Raw genomic sequence first — 14,806 nt, forward strand, 5'->3', positions numbered from 1 at the left:
TGTATGCCATGTCTGAAACCCACTGCCTGGGGCCTAGATAAGTCACCCCTCTAGCATGGTGCTCTACACCACAGGTGAGGTTACAGTTGCATAAACACCAACTGTAACCCAACAGTGTCTAATTCCATTCTTAGACATTGTAAGTGCAGTAAAGCCTTTAAGAGTATATGGTCTGGGAGTTGGTCATTACAAACGCCACAGCTTCTTTATGGCTTGATGAAACCTGAGATTTGTAGCAAACTTCTCAGAACATTAAAACCACACTGATGCCAGCATGTGATTAATGTAAAATTCACTCAGTTTGCATCTTAGAGATGCCGCCTGAAAAATGACCAGCCCCAGTGAGGTTCCTGAATGGCTACCCACCATCTGCCACCATCAGACAGAGCTCTAGACCCATGGGTAGAGGGTCTCCACTCTTTGGGTCCAGAAACAAAGCTCATCTTGGGCAGAGGTGTCATGCCTCCATTTCCAGGATGGGCTAGGTCAACGAAGGGGAAGCTTCAAAGCCTACCAACTTTGTTAGCAAACCTTGCCTTTTACCACCCCCAACAACTATCTCTCACTGGTTTGACCCCCACTTTGGGTGGAAATATCGGCATGAAAACCAACTTAAAAAGAGAGATGTGCCCACCTTTGTCAACCCCACCTCTTAGGCCTGCAGTTTTAGTAGGGGGCTGGTTATTTTATTGCATTTCATTTTTGTTCTCTTGTGAAGTAAAAATGTTGCACAGTTTGCTACATTTTCTCCATTTTTTTTTAAATAAATGAGCAATATTGTTTTAAATCACTTAGTGGCCTAGTCTGCCAATGGGCTTTCCAGGCAGTAGGCACTGTTGTGTACATCGGTGCATGAAACCACTGTTTTTGTGGTATCTGTGGAATTGAAACATCATTGAGGCCATGGAGGACATTGGATTAAAAGACCTGTTTTTGTTTGTGGTAATTCAAATTTTCTTTCTTCCTGCAAACAGTGTATAGGTGAGGTAATGTCTATGTAGGATGTGTCTTGTTGTAAACAGTTTTAGCCCTGTTTGTTTTCGTTTCTGACATTGCTGAATTAATGCTGTGTTCTCTGTGTCACCATGCATCTTTTGTATGGCCAGTGTGTGTGCGTGTGTATGTCTTCGCCATGGGCCACCATTTCCTTTGTTCTTTCCCATGACATGTGGCCAGGGGTCATTTTGTATAGTCAGTGTCCACCATAGGCTGGCACATGTTCGGTGTTTTCTATGCCTCTTGTGTCATGATTCTGCCACGTCAGTTTTCTGGTGCACCTTGTCTGGCACCTGTTTACTGTTTTCTATTGTTTTTACCATTGCTTGTTGTCACTTTGCCATTTGTCTGTGCCAATGCTTGTTGCAGACTATGATATTACCTTACCAAGGCCTATTGTCCTTTCTTAGCTCCAGTAGTTTACCTGTGAGCCAGTATTTGTAAGCTTCTTCCTGAGCCCTGTTCTCATTGCTAGTTATTGAGAACCATGAGCTTGAGCACCAGCTGGTCCTGTTCTCTGGTTGCTGAAAGAAGATTCTGGTTGCAGCAAAGAGACTTCTGTTTTCTTTTCTCAGGTTGTAGATCCTCTCTTGGCTACAATCAGGTAATATTGTTCCTTTCTTAACCAACAGAATCATGAAAGGTACTAGGTGCTGTTTTTGTTATTTGCTGTTTTTGTTATTTTGCATTTTGAAAGAAAGTTGCATATCCCGCTGAAGCACTCAACGGTCATTTACATGTTTGACGACTTTGGCAATTTGTACATCGCACTGAAGTGCTCTTTAGTCATTTACATGTTTGGTGAAGTTGGCAATGTTGTACATCGCGTTGAAGCGCTCTTTGGTCATTTACATGTTTGATGATTTTGGTAACTTGGCATATCGCACTGAAGCGCTCTTTGGCATTTACATATTGATGGCTCTGGCATTTTGGGCACATCGCGCTGAGGAACGCTTGGGGGGATTTGCATACCTGATGACTTTGACATTGTTTCACATCGTGCTGAAGCGCTCTTTGAACATTTGCATATTTGGACTCAGTGCATCGCCTTGATGCGCTTACTGGACATTTGCATATTTGAACTCTGATACATAGCGATGAAGCGCTCTCTTAGGCATTTGAATCTTAATCTGCCTCATTAGCACATTTAATGTGTTATGTATTGCAAAAAGGTTGTGTGGAAGTACCACTGTGATATTTAAAAGTGGTTGAAGCACATCATTATGGAAAGATTGTGTCTAAAGCCAAGTGGCTCTTTATATAAATGTGTGGTTCGTTTTGAAACTTGGTTGTTTAGCCATAACATTGTATCATTGAGAATTATAGGAACAGAAATTGCCAGTGAAGCCTAGAAGACGTACACAACGACTCTTCTATGCATAACTTGCTTTTCTTTCACAGCTATGTTGTCATTGTTCAACCCATGTTAAATATAGGCAAAGAGTTTACTAAGCACGAAAGGAAAGCTAATCAAGGACAACGTCTCGTTCCATGTCTCCCTCTTTGCACTACCCTTCGAAATTCCCTTCCTCCCCCTGTCTACCCACTTCAATACTCAATGCAATTAAGCTCGAGTCAAGGCTGCTGGAAGGTGGGCTTCTTGAAGGTACTGCTTCTGAGGAACCCAACAGAATTTTACATTTTCTGACATCTTGCTTGTTGTTGTGACCATGTGGCTGTTGGGCATTTTGTGTAGCCAGCCAGTATGCTTTGCTTTCTCTATAGGCATGCATGTCTTCTCTGTTCGTGGCTATGCCACTGAAACGACACGATTTTCAGACCGGATATCACCAGCTCACCAAGACACCACCAATCCAGCCGAAACGTACCCATCTCCCTCCCCAGAGCCTACTTACCACAGTGCCTAGTTACCTTCCTGGGGATGGGGAATTAGCAATATACAAGCTCATATCATCAAAAACACCACTAAATCTATAGGATTACTGGGAATACTCACTAATTACTAAGGAATTCCATGTCACATCCTATGATCTCACCTTATAGTCTTACGACAACTCAGGTCCAGCCTATGCTACCCTCCTCCTTATAGTGAAGGGGGCAGTTCTGATCACTTACCATTACAGACTGACCTCAACCAGTGCTCACACAAGCCACAATCCTGTGGGTATACAAACCGTATCCTCCCGGTGCTCTCTCAAGCTGCAATCCTATGGGTATACACACCGTATCCTCCCGGTGCTCACGCTGCCGCCACAATCAGGTGACAATACACACCGTATCCCCCCGGTGCTCTCAGTAACGCCGCTACACAACGGCGAACACTGTCCTATTGATACCTTCAACTCTCTCTCTGTTGGGAAGTTTCTCTATATGTCTAATATCTACTGAGGGTGTCTCATATACAATTGTTATATTTTATGTGGTAGATAGACAGTTCAATCCTCTTACACAAGAATGGCCAAATCACAATATGCAAAGGTTATTCTCTGATTTAGGTGCTCCCTGTTCCCTTTCTCAGTTACCACTTACCCGGACGGGAAACACATCCGTCCACATAACAGCATCTGACTAGAAGAAAGGTTAGTCTCATCAAGAAATAACACTTGCACAACTGTTCACTAAGAACTGGGGTCCCTTTATTACACAATAGCAAATTATAACATCACAATAACTAGCAATCTAGATATAGCCTGAAAAGTAAAGGGAAATAGGTACATCTAAGGAATACACAGATCTGCAAGGACTCTTTATTAGAATGAAAACAAGAAAGCTTTATTGCTAACACATCCACATATAGCTGACAGGAACTGTAGATGGCTAAAAAGGGAAATAATGGATTATAACAGGACTGCACATCGCTGAAAGAAAAGGGATTAATCAGTGTAACAATACAGTAGGGAATATAGCCTAGGAAATAAAGGAAAGTGAATGATTAAGTGTAAAGCAAACTAGTTTAGAATACCTCACCCTATAAGAAAGGAATGTTTCTCTCTCTCTGGTGGAATCAGGGCTCTCTCCCTCTGTCACCACGGCTTCACTCCACTGGCTCAACTGCTCCAAAAGCTTCAACTGGCAGCTCCAACTCTTCCATCTGACTGGCAACTGCTTCAATACATTCTGACAAACTGGCAGCTCCAGCTGACAGTTCCAACTCCAAGGATCATCTCTGACTGCTCTCTTCAGCTCCAAAGACCAACTGCCTTCTACCATTCCAAGATTCATCTGACCACTCCAAGATCCATCTGAACACTCCAAGATCCATCTGAACACTCTGCCTCTCTGCACTTTGCTAATATGGAATGCTCTCCCCTAGTGGAAAGTTCCAGCCAGTAGCCTCCTCCCACCAAATCCATGTACCAGGCTCCCTGCTCCAGATGCTCTCACAGTGATAAACTGCTTGTTTCGTCCAGAGACTTGAGCCCCAGGGACATTTCTTGATAAGATTCAGCTCCGGCTGGTTCTCTCTAGTTTGCAAAGAGCGAACAACACCTCATAACTAAAACATCACACTTTGACCTCCAAGCATCTCAGTCTGCAGAGGCTTAAAGCAAAATGGAGTCTCTCTGGTTCTGGGCCTTGTAGGCCCAAAAAGGATGAAATAGACGCATAACTCTATCAAAGTACATACACAAACCCTACCAATAGGTAATATAAAGTCAGAACTACAGGATCCACCCTCTACTATAGATCTTCAGGCCTGAGAATGATGAAAGGACACATAATTATGTCAAAGCCAATAGGCAATAGATGGATTAGAGTCAGAAATAAGGGATCTATCATCATATAAAGCGGCTATTCTCTAGTTTATGCTTCTAGGTCTGAAAAGTGGCCTGAAAAGGACCAAAACAAGCTAAGAATAGGGATCTAGGATGGTAGCAAGCTAAAGTCACCATCACTCAGAAATAGAACCAAAAACCCGGTAACTACAGCCACCTTGCTCAGTGTTAGTTGTGTTGACTGCTGGCAGCCATCTTGTGCATCCAGCCAGTGTTGCCCTCTGCCATAGGCTTGCATTGATGGTTGACAATGATAGCAGTTCAATAAATTAATATACTTGGGGATATGTTCACTTATCTTCCATTTTTATTTATTTTTTGAATTTTTATTTTTTAATTGTTACATTTTTTAATATTAGTTTTGTATTATATTTTTCAAATAAAACATGTATTTTAATTTGTGTATGTCACAGTTTTTAGTTTCATTTAAATTTTTTTATTGTAATTTTTTTTAAAGTTTAAAAAAAATCTTTATAAGTGTTTTTTTTAAAGTAACGTTTTTTAATGTAAGCTTTTTTTTTCTTTTGATCCAACTTTTTTTGCCATTTTCCTAACATCTGGCATCCATCCATGACTGAAATGAGTGCACTACACAGCAGCATTAATTGCCTCCTTGATTTCCGCATACCAACGTGATGCACATAAAACAAAAGGTTACATCTGTATTTTGTTGTTACTGCTCTTTCTGAATGTTCCTGAGTGTACTGCAAACAATGAAAGTTTATGTGGGTATGGTTGTACAAATCGATAGACTGTATAATTGCTAAGTCACCACATTAAATGATGTTGGGTCTGATTCACAAAAGTAAACTTAGACCAAAAGTCTAAGTTTAGACGTAAAGTCTAAATTTACTACTAGTAAAGTTAGACTTTTGTTCTAAGTTTGGACTAAAGTCTAACTTAGATCAAAAGTCTAACTTTAGTAGTAGTAAAGTTAAACTTTTGTTCTAAATTAGACTTTAGATCTAAACTTAGACCAAAAGTCTAACTTTAGAAGTAGTAGTAAAGTTAGACTTTTGGTCTAAGATGCTACGTTTCCCTGATGTTCTTCTTGCTTGTTTACTTTTAGGTGCACAAGAGAAGAGACATCACCCACAATACTACCAGACAAAAAGGCCTGTGCACGATGTGACGCGTGACTGACACAGTCATCTCTTCATGTTGTTGTGAAGCTAAGTGGCACTGCCGTCTGACAGCTTCAAGATGGCCCCATAGAAAGGTGCTGCCAAGAAAGTGGCTAGTGGGGAGGAAAAGAAGCAGTTTTTATCCACTGGCAAACTTTTTCAGGAAAGTTGTGCCTGCCGCTTCGGCACTGGCGAGCAAGCTGAGATCAGCACTCCTGCATCAACAGCACCATCCCCCGAACCTAGGCCCAAGACTATATCTGTCATTGAGGAAGCCAGTGCAATCATGTTCACGCCGACGAGCAGTGATGTTGAATTGGCTTTGTCCCTTTCACACAGTTGTGCACAATTGTTGCAGGAAACACATCAAAGTGGACAGCAGTCGCAGCCAGCAATAGCACATCTGTGGAGAAGTGTGGCTCAAGTGGTTGGAGTGGCAGACCGTGATGCAGAGGTCTGGCCCAGACCAGAGTTCAATTCCCCGCCTCGGTGGGTCTTGGGCTCAAATTTCCTTGACAATTCTCTCCTCGGTGCCTATTCCAATCATGGAGTCCCACTCTGCAACTCTGGGCAATAGCTTGCTTAATCTCCACGACGGCCCCTCGCAGTGGGATGCCTGGCTTTCACCTTGGGGATGCCCAGTAATGGGTTATCTCACAGGGGAAAACCAGGACGGGTTCCCAAAGCAAGCGTTTAGAAACCGGTCGGTGATACAGCGCTATATAAATCAACTACATTTGTCTGATGTTGGAGCAGAAAAGAAGGTTGAGCATCCTGCCGAGCAAAATGTTGAACTCTTTTAGAATCATTGACTCCCCGATACTCAGCAAGGAAAAGGAAGGGTACTACTGCACCATATTCTCCAATCACCAGTTCTGATGATGATGTTAGGGACCTGGAGTGGACCCTGACAAACACGAGGAGACAACAGGAGCGGCAAGGGAAAAGTAAAGCTCCAGAAAGACTCAGACTTATTGAATGGGATAAGAAGGAAGATGATGACGAGGTAGTCATGGTGGAATGTGAAACAGAGGAATCTGCCATTGCTGTTTAACCAGCTCCGAGGGATGTGGCACAGGTATCAGTACCACCAGCTGCCATATTTGCAAAGCCCCAGTTAAGACTTCCACCATCCTCTGCCTCAGGAGAAGCAGAGACGTAATCAACCACATGCCCACCTGCCTCCAATTCTTCTTCAGACATTTGCTGTGACACAGTAAGAAAGTACTCCTCTCCAGTTTGGGACTTTTTTTACAGTCAACAAAGAGGGAAAGCACATTGCAATATGCACCATTTGTCATACAAATGTTCGTTGAGGTAAGCCTGGTACACATTATGGTACTGGAGGCAAAGATGACCCATCCGTGAAAGGCCATTAAATCGGTCTTGAATCGGTCATGAAGAGCACCGCCAAGGCAGTGCTCTTCATGGCACAGTATGAAGAAAGGTTTGTGGACATGAATAATCCCTTTAAACATCAAATACTACAGTGGTACAGGTACATAGACGATGTCTGGCTCCTGTGGCAGGGGAGCCAGACCGATTTAATGGCCTTTCACGGATGGCTTAACACTAGGCACAGAGATATAAAATTCTCGATAGAAAATAGCCCTAGCCGGATGACTTTTTTGGATATTGAAATGAGGTGTGTGGACGGTCGGTTGGTTTCATCATTGTTCAGGAAAGACACCGACAGAAACACGATTTTACACCACAGGAGTGCACATCCCCGCAGTCTAAAAACTAACTTACCCTATGGGCAATTATTAAGAATAAGACGGAATTGCTCAGAAATACAAGACTATAAGCTGCATGCCCAAGCATTTTGCTGTGATATGCAAGAGCGTGGTTATCCACGGAAGCTCCTCAAACATTGTCTTAAGAGTGCCAAATATAAGCCTAGAGAATGTTTATTACAAACCAAATAGCGCTCACCTTTGGAGAAACTCGTGTGCGTCACCACCTTCTGCCCGGACACACACAAACTAAGACAGGCTGTATTAAGGAATTGGCATTTGTTGGAGGGGTTGAGCTGCCCGTTCCCCAAACCCATTTTTGCTTACAGAAAAACTCGCAGCATTGGCCAGGAATTCATCCGAGCTGATGTGGTTATTCCTAAGGCCAAGAGCGACTTATTGGCGCAATGGAATCTCAAGCCTATCGAGGGCCACCACAAGTGTGGTAACTGCGTAGCTTGGTCCAGCACAATAGAAGGCGACGAGTTTGTACATCATGCGATCAAGTGGAAGCACAAAGAATTTTCCAATTGCAGAACAAAGAATGTTGTGTACATGATTCTATGTCCGTGCCAACTAATTTACATTGGAAAAACCAGTCAGCAAGTTAACCAAAGAATAAGCCAGCACCAATCGCGAATTAAGAAAAAGGTGATGTCTGCTCCAATGGTGGAGCATTTCTGTGAGAAGTCCCACAATGAACAAGAATTCAAATGGTCTGTTCTGTACACTATGAATTCCAGGTCAAAATGCCATGACGTTGAGCGCGTTCTGTTACAAAAAGAAGCGTATCTGATTTAAAAACTTAACAGTGCACAGACTAGTTTGAACAACCTGTCTGAGATAGCGCATATCTAATTAAATCGGTCCTGATTTGCACCAGTTAGACATCCCTGGTTTGCCTGCTGGTCTTGGTCCTCTATCTCATGAGAATAGGTCCCTGGCCCCGAGAAGCAACCCAAAACGCTAGCACATCCTAGCAGAGTCATTCTTTGCCTTAAAACAAACAATACATCAAATAATTGGGAGTGATGTACCCATTACTTCCAAAGTAGGATAAGTTGTTGACGACAATATGCCCAGCACCCACTCATGATTTTTCTGACATCAACAACATTTTTTTTAAGTAATTGCGATTTATGGAACTACATGCCCCATAATGCATCAGCACAGTTTCTGCATATAACAAACAGGAAACAGCGGCAGCCATCTTTATTGAGAGAAATTGAATCCAGCAGCACAGAGTAGCAGCTCCAGCTACAGGTATTTGCCCCACCTGCACTAACACGCGCTCGCCTAGCGCTGAACTAGCAAGAACATCCCACTAAGATCGCGCTTTGTTTTTCCCTTTAGAACGCTGAAATTAACATCGCCTTTCATGCGCAAACGAGAGATCAAATCAAGGTAGGCAACCTTTTGTTGAATTTCCCAAGCGAGTGTGAATGACCATTTGCACGCCACCAAGCCTCTGAATGTCAATCTCTCCCATATCTCAGAATCCAAATTGATGGTTACGCTGCTCCTAATGGATCCTGCCAGCACTCGGCACTACCCAAAGTAAAAGGTACGCTTTCACTTCCCCAAACTGACTCAGCCACTAGCATAATGAATGAATCAATCATGTAATTAAAAAACATCCTTAAAATCTTTCTAGGATTCTCTGTTCGGCCACGCTATTCATTTAAACGGACCTCCAAAAGACCTCCTCTGAAATTCTACATTGAGCAGCCTTGGTATGTAGCGCACACCGTCATTATAGCTACTTCATGGTAATAAGGAGCCGACACACTAGACTAAGCAAAACATTGCTTTTGTATCCTACAGATACAAGACACATACAGCCCTGATGACAGACCAGTGACTCCTGAGGTTCCGTGACAATTGTAAGTGGTGTTTTCGACTCGTTCGAATATAGACGAGTTTGGTATCTATGAACCGCAAATGACGAGTTTAGTGGGTGTACGCGTTTTCGCTATGCTGACCTAAACCGTTCGTCTGTTTTGTGGGTTTCTTCATCTGAACCCACGGGTTCCATTTTAGATACGCCATCCATTTTGTTTCTTGCCCTCAAGTAGCCAGCGAATGGACATTGTCCGTTTCGTGACCCTGGGATTCCCAAACTCTTGCGGAAGACACGTGTTCCTCTGAGGGTGTCTTTATGATGAGGGGGATGACACTGCAAAGGCAGATGGCCTCGCTCGAGGCTCATCTTGCCGTGCCGGTCTATTGTTTCAGCCGTGCATTCATTAGGCATGTCTCCTTTGATCCTGCAATCGTGTTTCCGATATCACCCCCCTACACTCTTTTGTATCTGTTGACTATCTTTGTCTTCCTCTGCACCTGTTTCTGACTCTTCCTTAATTCGTTTACAGCCGGAATGGAATGTACTAATGGTGGGAAGATGTACTTTTACAGTTGGGAACCGGTGATGTTACTGCAATTATGTTCCGGGACTCTGAATACATGAAAGCGACCCTTTGAATTTTTACTGTGGGAACTATGTTGTAACCTTTTGTTCGCCATGTTGTTTTATGACAGAAATCGATCCACAGTTGCAATTTGAAGCAGTCTCCTAGAACCTACACATGCTGTACTTCTTGTGACTTCTGTGTTCCCTGCAGTAAATAAACCTCGATCTTTGACGCCGAAGGAAGTGTCCCGTGTCTCTGTCATTTGTACGCCGGAACAGGTAACCCACGAAGGTTTCAGGTGTTGTCCCCTGGCTCCGCTGGGTCTTAGCAAAACCCAGTCCTTCAGTTGGCGCCCAACGTGAGGCGACATCAGCGGTACCGGTCCAAAGCCTGACGATCGTGAGGAACTTCTTGTGAAATCTCCGAGGGAAGGTGCACCCCGCTTCATTGATCCTGTTGTCGAGACAAGTGGCCCGAAGGCTTTTCCCGCGAAGATCCCCGCCTCCTGACGGCTGCGATGGACTGATGCCCTGACTGTTGACCTGTTTTGGCGCCTGGCGTAGTCCTTGGTACAGCGAGACGATAGACGGGCCTTCCTGGTGACGCCATTGTTCTTTCAGTTAAGTATTTGTGGGCCGCTCCCAGAGTCCTTAGTTGTTGTTGGTGCTTGGTTGTTTTGCATGGTTCCATTGCATTTGTGGTTCTTAGTATTTGGTTCTTAGTAGTTTTATTTGACGATTGAAATCGCCAAAATCCAAGGGTTTTTGCATTTTTGCAAGGACATCGTAATCCAATAACCCTTGACGTTTGTGAAACTCGGCTAGTGTGCACGATGCCTGGCCGTAGTACTTTGTTTAGCTGCTTTAAAGGTTGTGGTGCGGATTCCCGATTGGAGGACTCATGGCCGATACCTCCAGTTGGAACTCCTGTCTATGAGTTATATAGTCGACATGGAGTGGGTCCTATTGCATATAATGATTGCTGGGTCCGCTACACTAAAGATGACGGTGTCCTTAGTTGGCCACCTCATGGTAGTTTCGAAACCCCAATTTTGGATAATCTTGAAGCTAAATTGTTTAAAAGGAAAGCTAGGCCGGCCATGTTTGATTCCTTTCGATTATGGCGTAAAGAAGCCAAGCAGAAAGAAATCAAACAGCTTAAACGTAATAAGAGGGAAGGTATCGTTACAACAATGAGAAATGCAGAGCAGTTTCAGCGGGACAAAGAAGAGAAGGAAAAGGAAGTTTTTGATAGACTACAACGTATGGCGGTGGATAAGTGTTATCCCGTTTTACCGTCGAGTACTGATACAAAGGGAGAGGAAGCAGTAGAAAACCCTTTGTTGTCCTATCTACTGAAGTCGCCACCTCCATATGCACAGGATGCTACAGCTCCTGTGGTTCCTCCTGTTCCTCAACCTCTTGTTCCGGCAGCTGCTCCTCAGCCTGTCGCTGGTCCTGTTCTTGCGAATCCTCTTGTCCCTATTCCACTACCTGCTACTGTTCCTACTGCTCCACTGCCTATACCTTCTCAGTCTACTGTTCCCGCTACTTCTGCTCTTTTGACTACTCCTACTGCCCTTGCTGCTCCTGTATTTGGTTCTCCTGTTGTTGCACCTTTGCTTCTTTCTTCTTCTCCGTCTGTTCGACGACGTATTCCTAATATTGTCGCTAATTTCTACTCTCCTTTTGGACCGATTCATGGGTCCGATGTTTCTGATGTTCCTCAGCGACGAAGTCAACTTCCTGGTGGTAGGGAGAGCGATACGCTGATAAAAATGGCGCGTAATTGGATTAGATATCCTGTTAAAAACTCCCCGCGCATAATTTTTGACACCTTCTCTCAATTCAATGAGCCCACACAGAGATTTGTGTTTGAGGAAATGTGTAAATGTTTACGTGAGGTGATAGAAAATGATGAGGTAAACAATGTACCGTCCGACTTAACTGAACTTCAGCATCAGTTTTCGAGTGGTATGATTGTGGGTAGTAATGTTCGACGTGCTGTAGAACATCTTCTATCTCTTCGTCCCACTGTAATACCTCGATCATTGTTTAAAGATGAAACTGAGGAGTGGATGGCAACGCCTGGCCGGGATCCCATGCGAGAAGTTCCCCCAGTGTGGATTCCAGGTGATGCCGCCGCTAATCCTGCAATTTTGCCACACTTCCAGAGAGTTTGGATACACCTCCCATGGAAGCGATCGGAAGTTTTGCAGGTAAAACAATCTTTGCCTGACCCCCGTAAAAATCCTGCAGGATACTATAAAGAGTTGTCCCAATTAGTAGATGCCACTATCATGAATCTTGCCGACATCGACATGTTGTTCGGCAACGTAGTACCTCAACCGGTTTGGTCGAAAATTCGTCAAGAAAATCACGCAGCTGAGTTAGGTGGTGATTAGCCTGCGCTTGTAGCGGCTGACGCATTGCAGGTTGGTGGGGCTAAGCCTGAGCAGTTAATTACGGCTTTGCCTCAAAAAATTATTACACTAATGAAGACACTTATGCCAGCAATGAAAGTCAATTGGGATAAACTGTCTGGGTGTAAGCAAAAGAAAGATGATAGTGTCTCTGATTTCTTTACGAGATTTGAGGAGGCATTCATCGATCACAGTGGTCAAGATATGAGCACTGAGGGAGGTCAGAGGTTGTTCGTAGATAAATTTGTATCGAATTTGTTACCTGACCTTAGCAACAAATTAAAGAATTCAGAGAGTTCGTGGGCTGTTTCTACCTCTGCTCAGATATTAGCCACGGCTCAATATTATGAAAATAGGGAGAAGGAGGAAAATGATCGTGCGGATAAGAAAACAAAGGAGCTCAAAACGAAAGTGCTGTTACAGCAAGCGTATCCTCCGCGCTCAAATCAAAATGACTCTCAGCAGCGGAATAGATCGCAGTCGCCATCTACCAGGTCACAGTCGCGAAATGACTCCTCCACACAGAGATCTATGCTCGGATACAATCAATGCGCATATTGTAGAGGTGAGGGCCATTTGAAGTTTGATTGTCCGGTTTTGCGTGACCGAAATAGTGGTGGTTCAGCTAGAGGAGGTCGTAGTGGTCCTCAACAAGCTTCGCGAGGTAGAGGTCGTGGTGTTACCCAAAATCAAAATGAGCGTATTAATAATTCGTCTGAGTCCAATAATTGCTTTGATCAGCGTGGTTCATCATTGGGTAGATCTGCGCAGTATCATGTGGACGATTATTACATCGAGCATGATATTGATGATGGTAACTACTAGGACAGCCACAGACAAAGAGAGGGAGTAGTATCAGTTCCGGTTGATCAGAGAGGGCCTTACGTCGCAGTTGCCACATCGGGCGTAGTTGAGCCTTTTCTGTTGGACACTGGTGCAGCGAAAAGTTACATCATGCATTCGAAACTCCCTGGCGCACCTTTGTCTGGCTTAACGAATGTTTCCGTTGGATTCTCTGGCGCCCCTGTTAGCAATCCGGTTTCTAAACCTGTGCCCATTACAATCGGGCCTAGTGAGCTGAACGCTCCCTTGATTTTGACTACTGGCTGTGGTGAAAATCTTTTGGGCCTGGATTTGCTGAAACGGTTATATGCGACTTTGTACTGTTCTCCCCCGGGGGTGGAGCTTACTTTGGGTCAGAGAGTGATCTCTCCTATGTACTTGTCATCTGATAAGCTCCCACCGGAATTGAGTTCTCTTCCTGCATCTTTGTGGGCAACAGGTCCCAATGACGTGGGCTTGCTTGACATCTCTCCTTATGTTGTTCAACTGAAGTCGAATGTGCGATTGCCACGTATTCCCCAGTATCGTATCTCCCTTGATGGAGAACGAGCGTTGTTAGTGATTATCTATGATTTGATCGATAAAGATGTTATCGAGGAGACATGGGGAAACGTGTGCAATAGTCCTGTGTTACCTATCTTGAAACGCACTGATCCATCCAAGCCTCCTGTTTACCGTTTTGTTATTGATTTACGGGAGGTGAACAAGATTGGGATTCCACAATTTCCTGTGGTGCCTGACATTACGGCTTTACTGTCTCTGATTCCAGCCTCTGCTTCTTGGTTTCAGTGATCGATCTGAAGAATGCTTTCTTTAGCATTCCGATGGCTGAGGAAAGCAGAGATCTATTTGGTTTTTCATTAGGAGGTCGCAGCTTTAGGTTTAAACGCGCTCCTCAGGGCTACTGTGAGAGTCCATCGATATACAGCCAAGCCCTGAAGAGTCAACTTGATGCGTTTGTGTTACCGGCTGCTGCGGCCTTGATCCAATATGTTGATGACTTGTTGGTGGCTGCTGATACAAAAGAGATCTGAAAGACTGCTACGGTGTCTCTGTTACAGCATCTCTGTGACTTACATCACAAGGTGTCACCTTCTAAACTGCAATATTGTTGTCAAGAAGTAACCTATCTAGGTCACTTATTGTCAAAGGAGGGAAGAAGGTTGACCCCAGAGAGAATTGCAGCAATCGCTCGAATGACCGTGCCAACTACTCAGAGAGATGTGCGTGCCTTTCTAGGTATTACGTCATACTGCAGGCAATGGATTCCAAATTTTTCATTGCTAGCGAAACCATTGGTAGCCCTCACGTGCAAGGATGTTCCAACTCCTTTTCCATGGACGGAAGAGTGTCAGAAAAGTTTTTCTGAATTGCGTGATGCGTTGTGTTCGGCTCCTGTGTTAGGTACTCCTGACTACAGCAAGCCGTTTACACTATACGTTCACGAGAGAGAGGGTTGTGCGTTGAGTGTTTTGACGCAGCAATTTGGTGGTAAGCAGCGTTCATGTGCATATTTTTCCTCGACATTGGACCCTGT

Source organism: Lissotriton vulgaris, chromosome 9 (assembly GCF_964263255.1).
Source record: "Lissotriton vulgaris chromosome 9, aLisVul1.2, whole genome shotgun sequence".
In the NCBI taxonomy this organism is placed as follows: Eukaryota; Metazoa; Chordata; class Amphibia; order Caudata; family Salamandridae; genus Lissotriton; species Lissotriton vulgaris.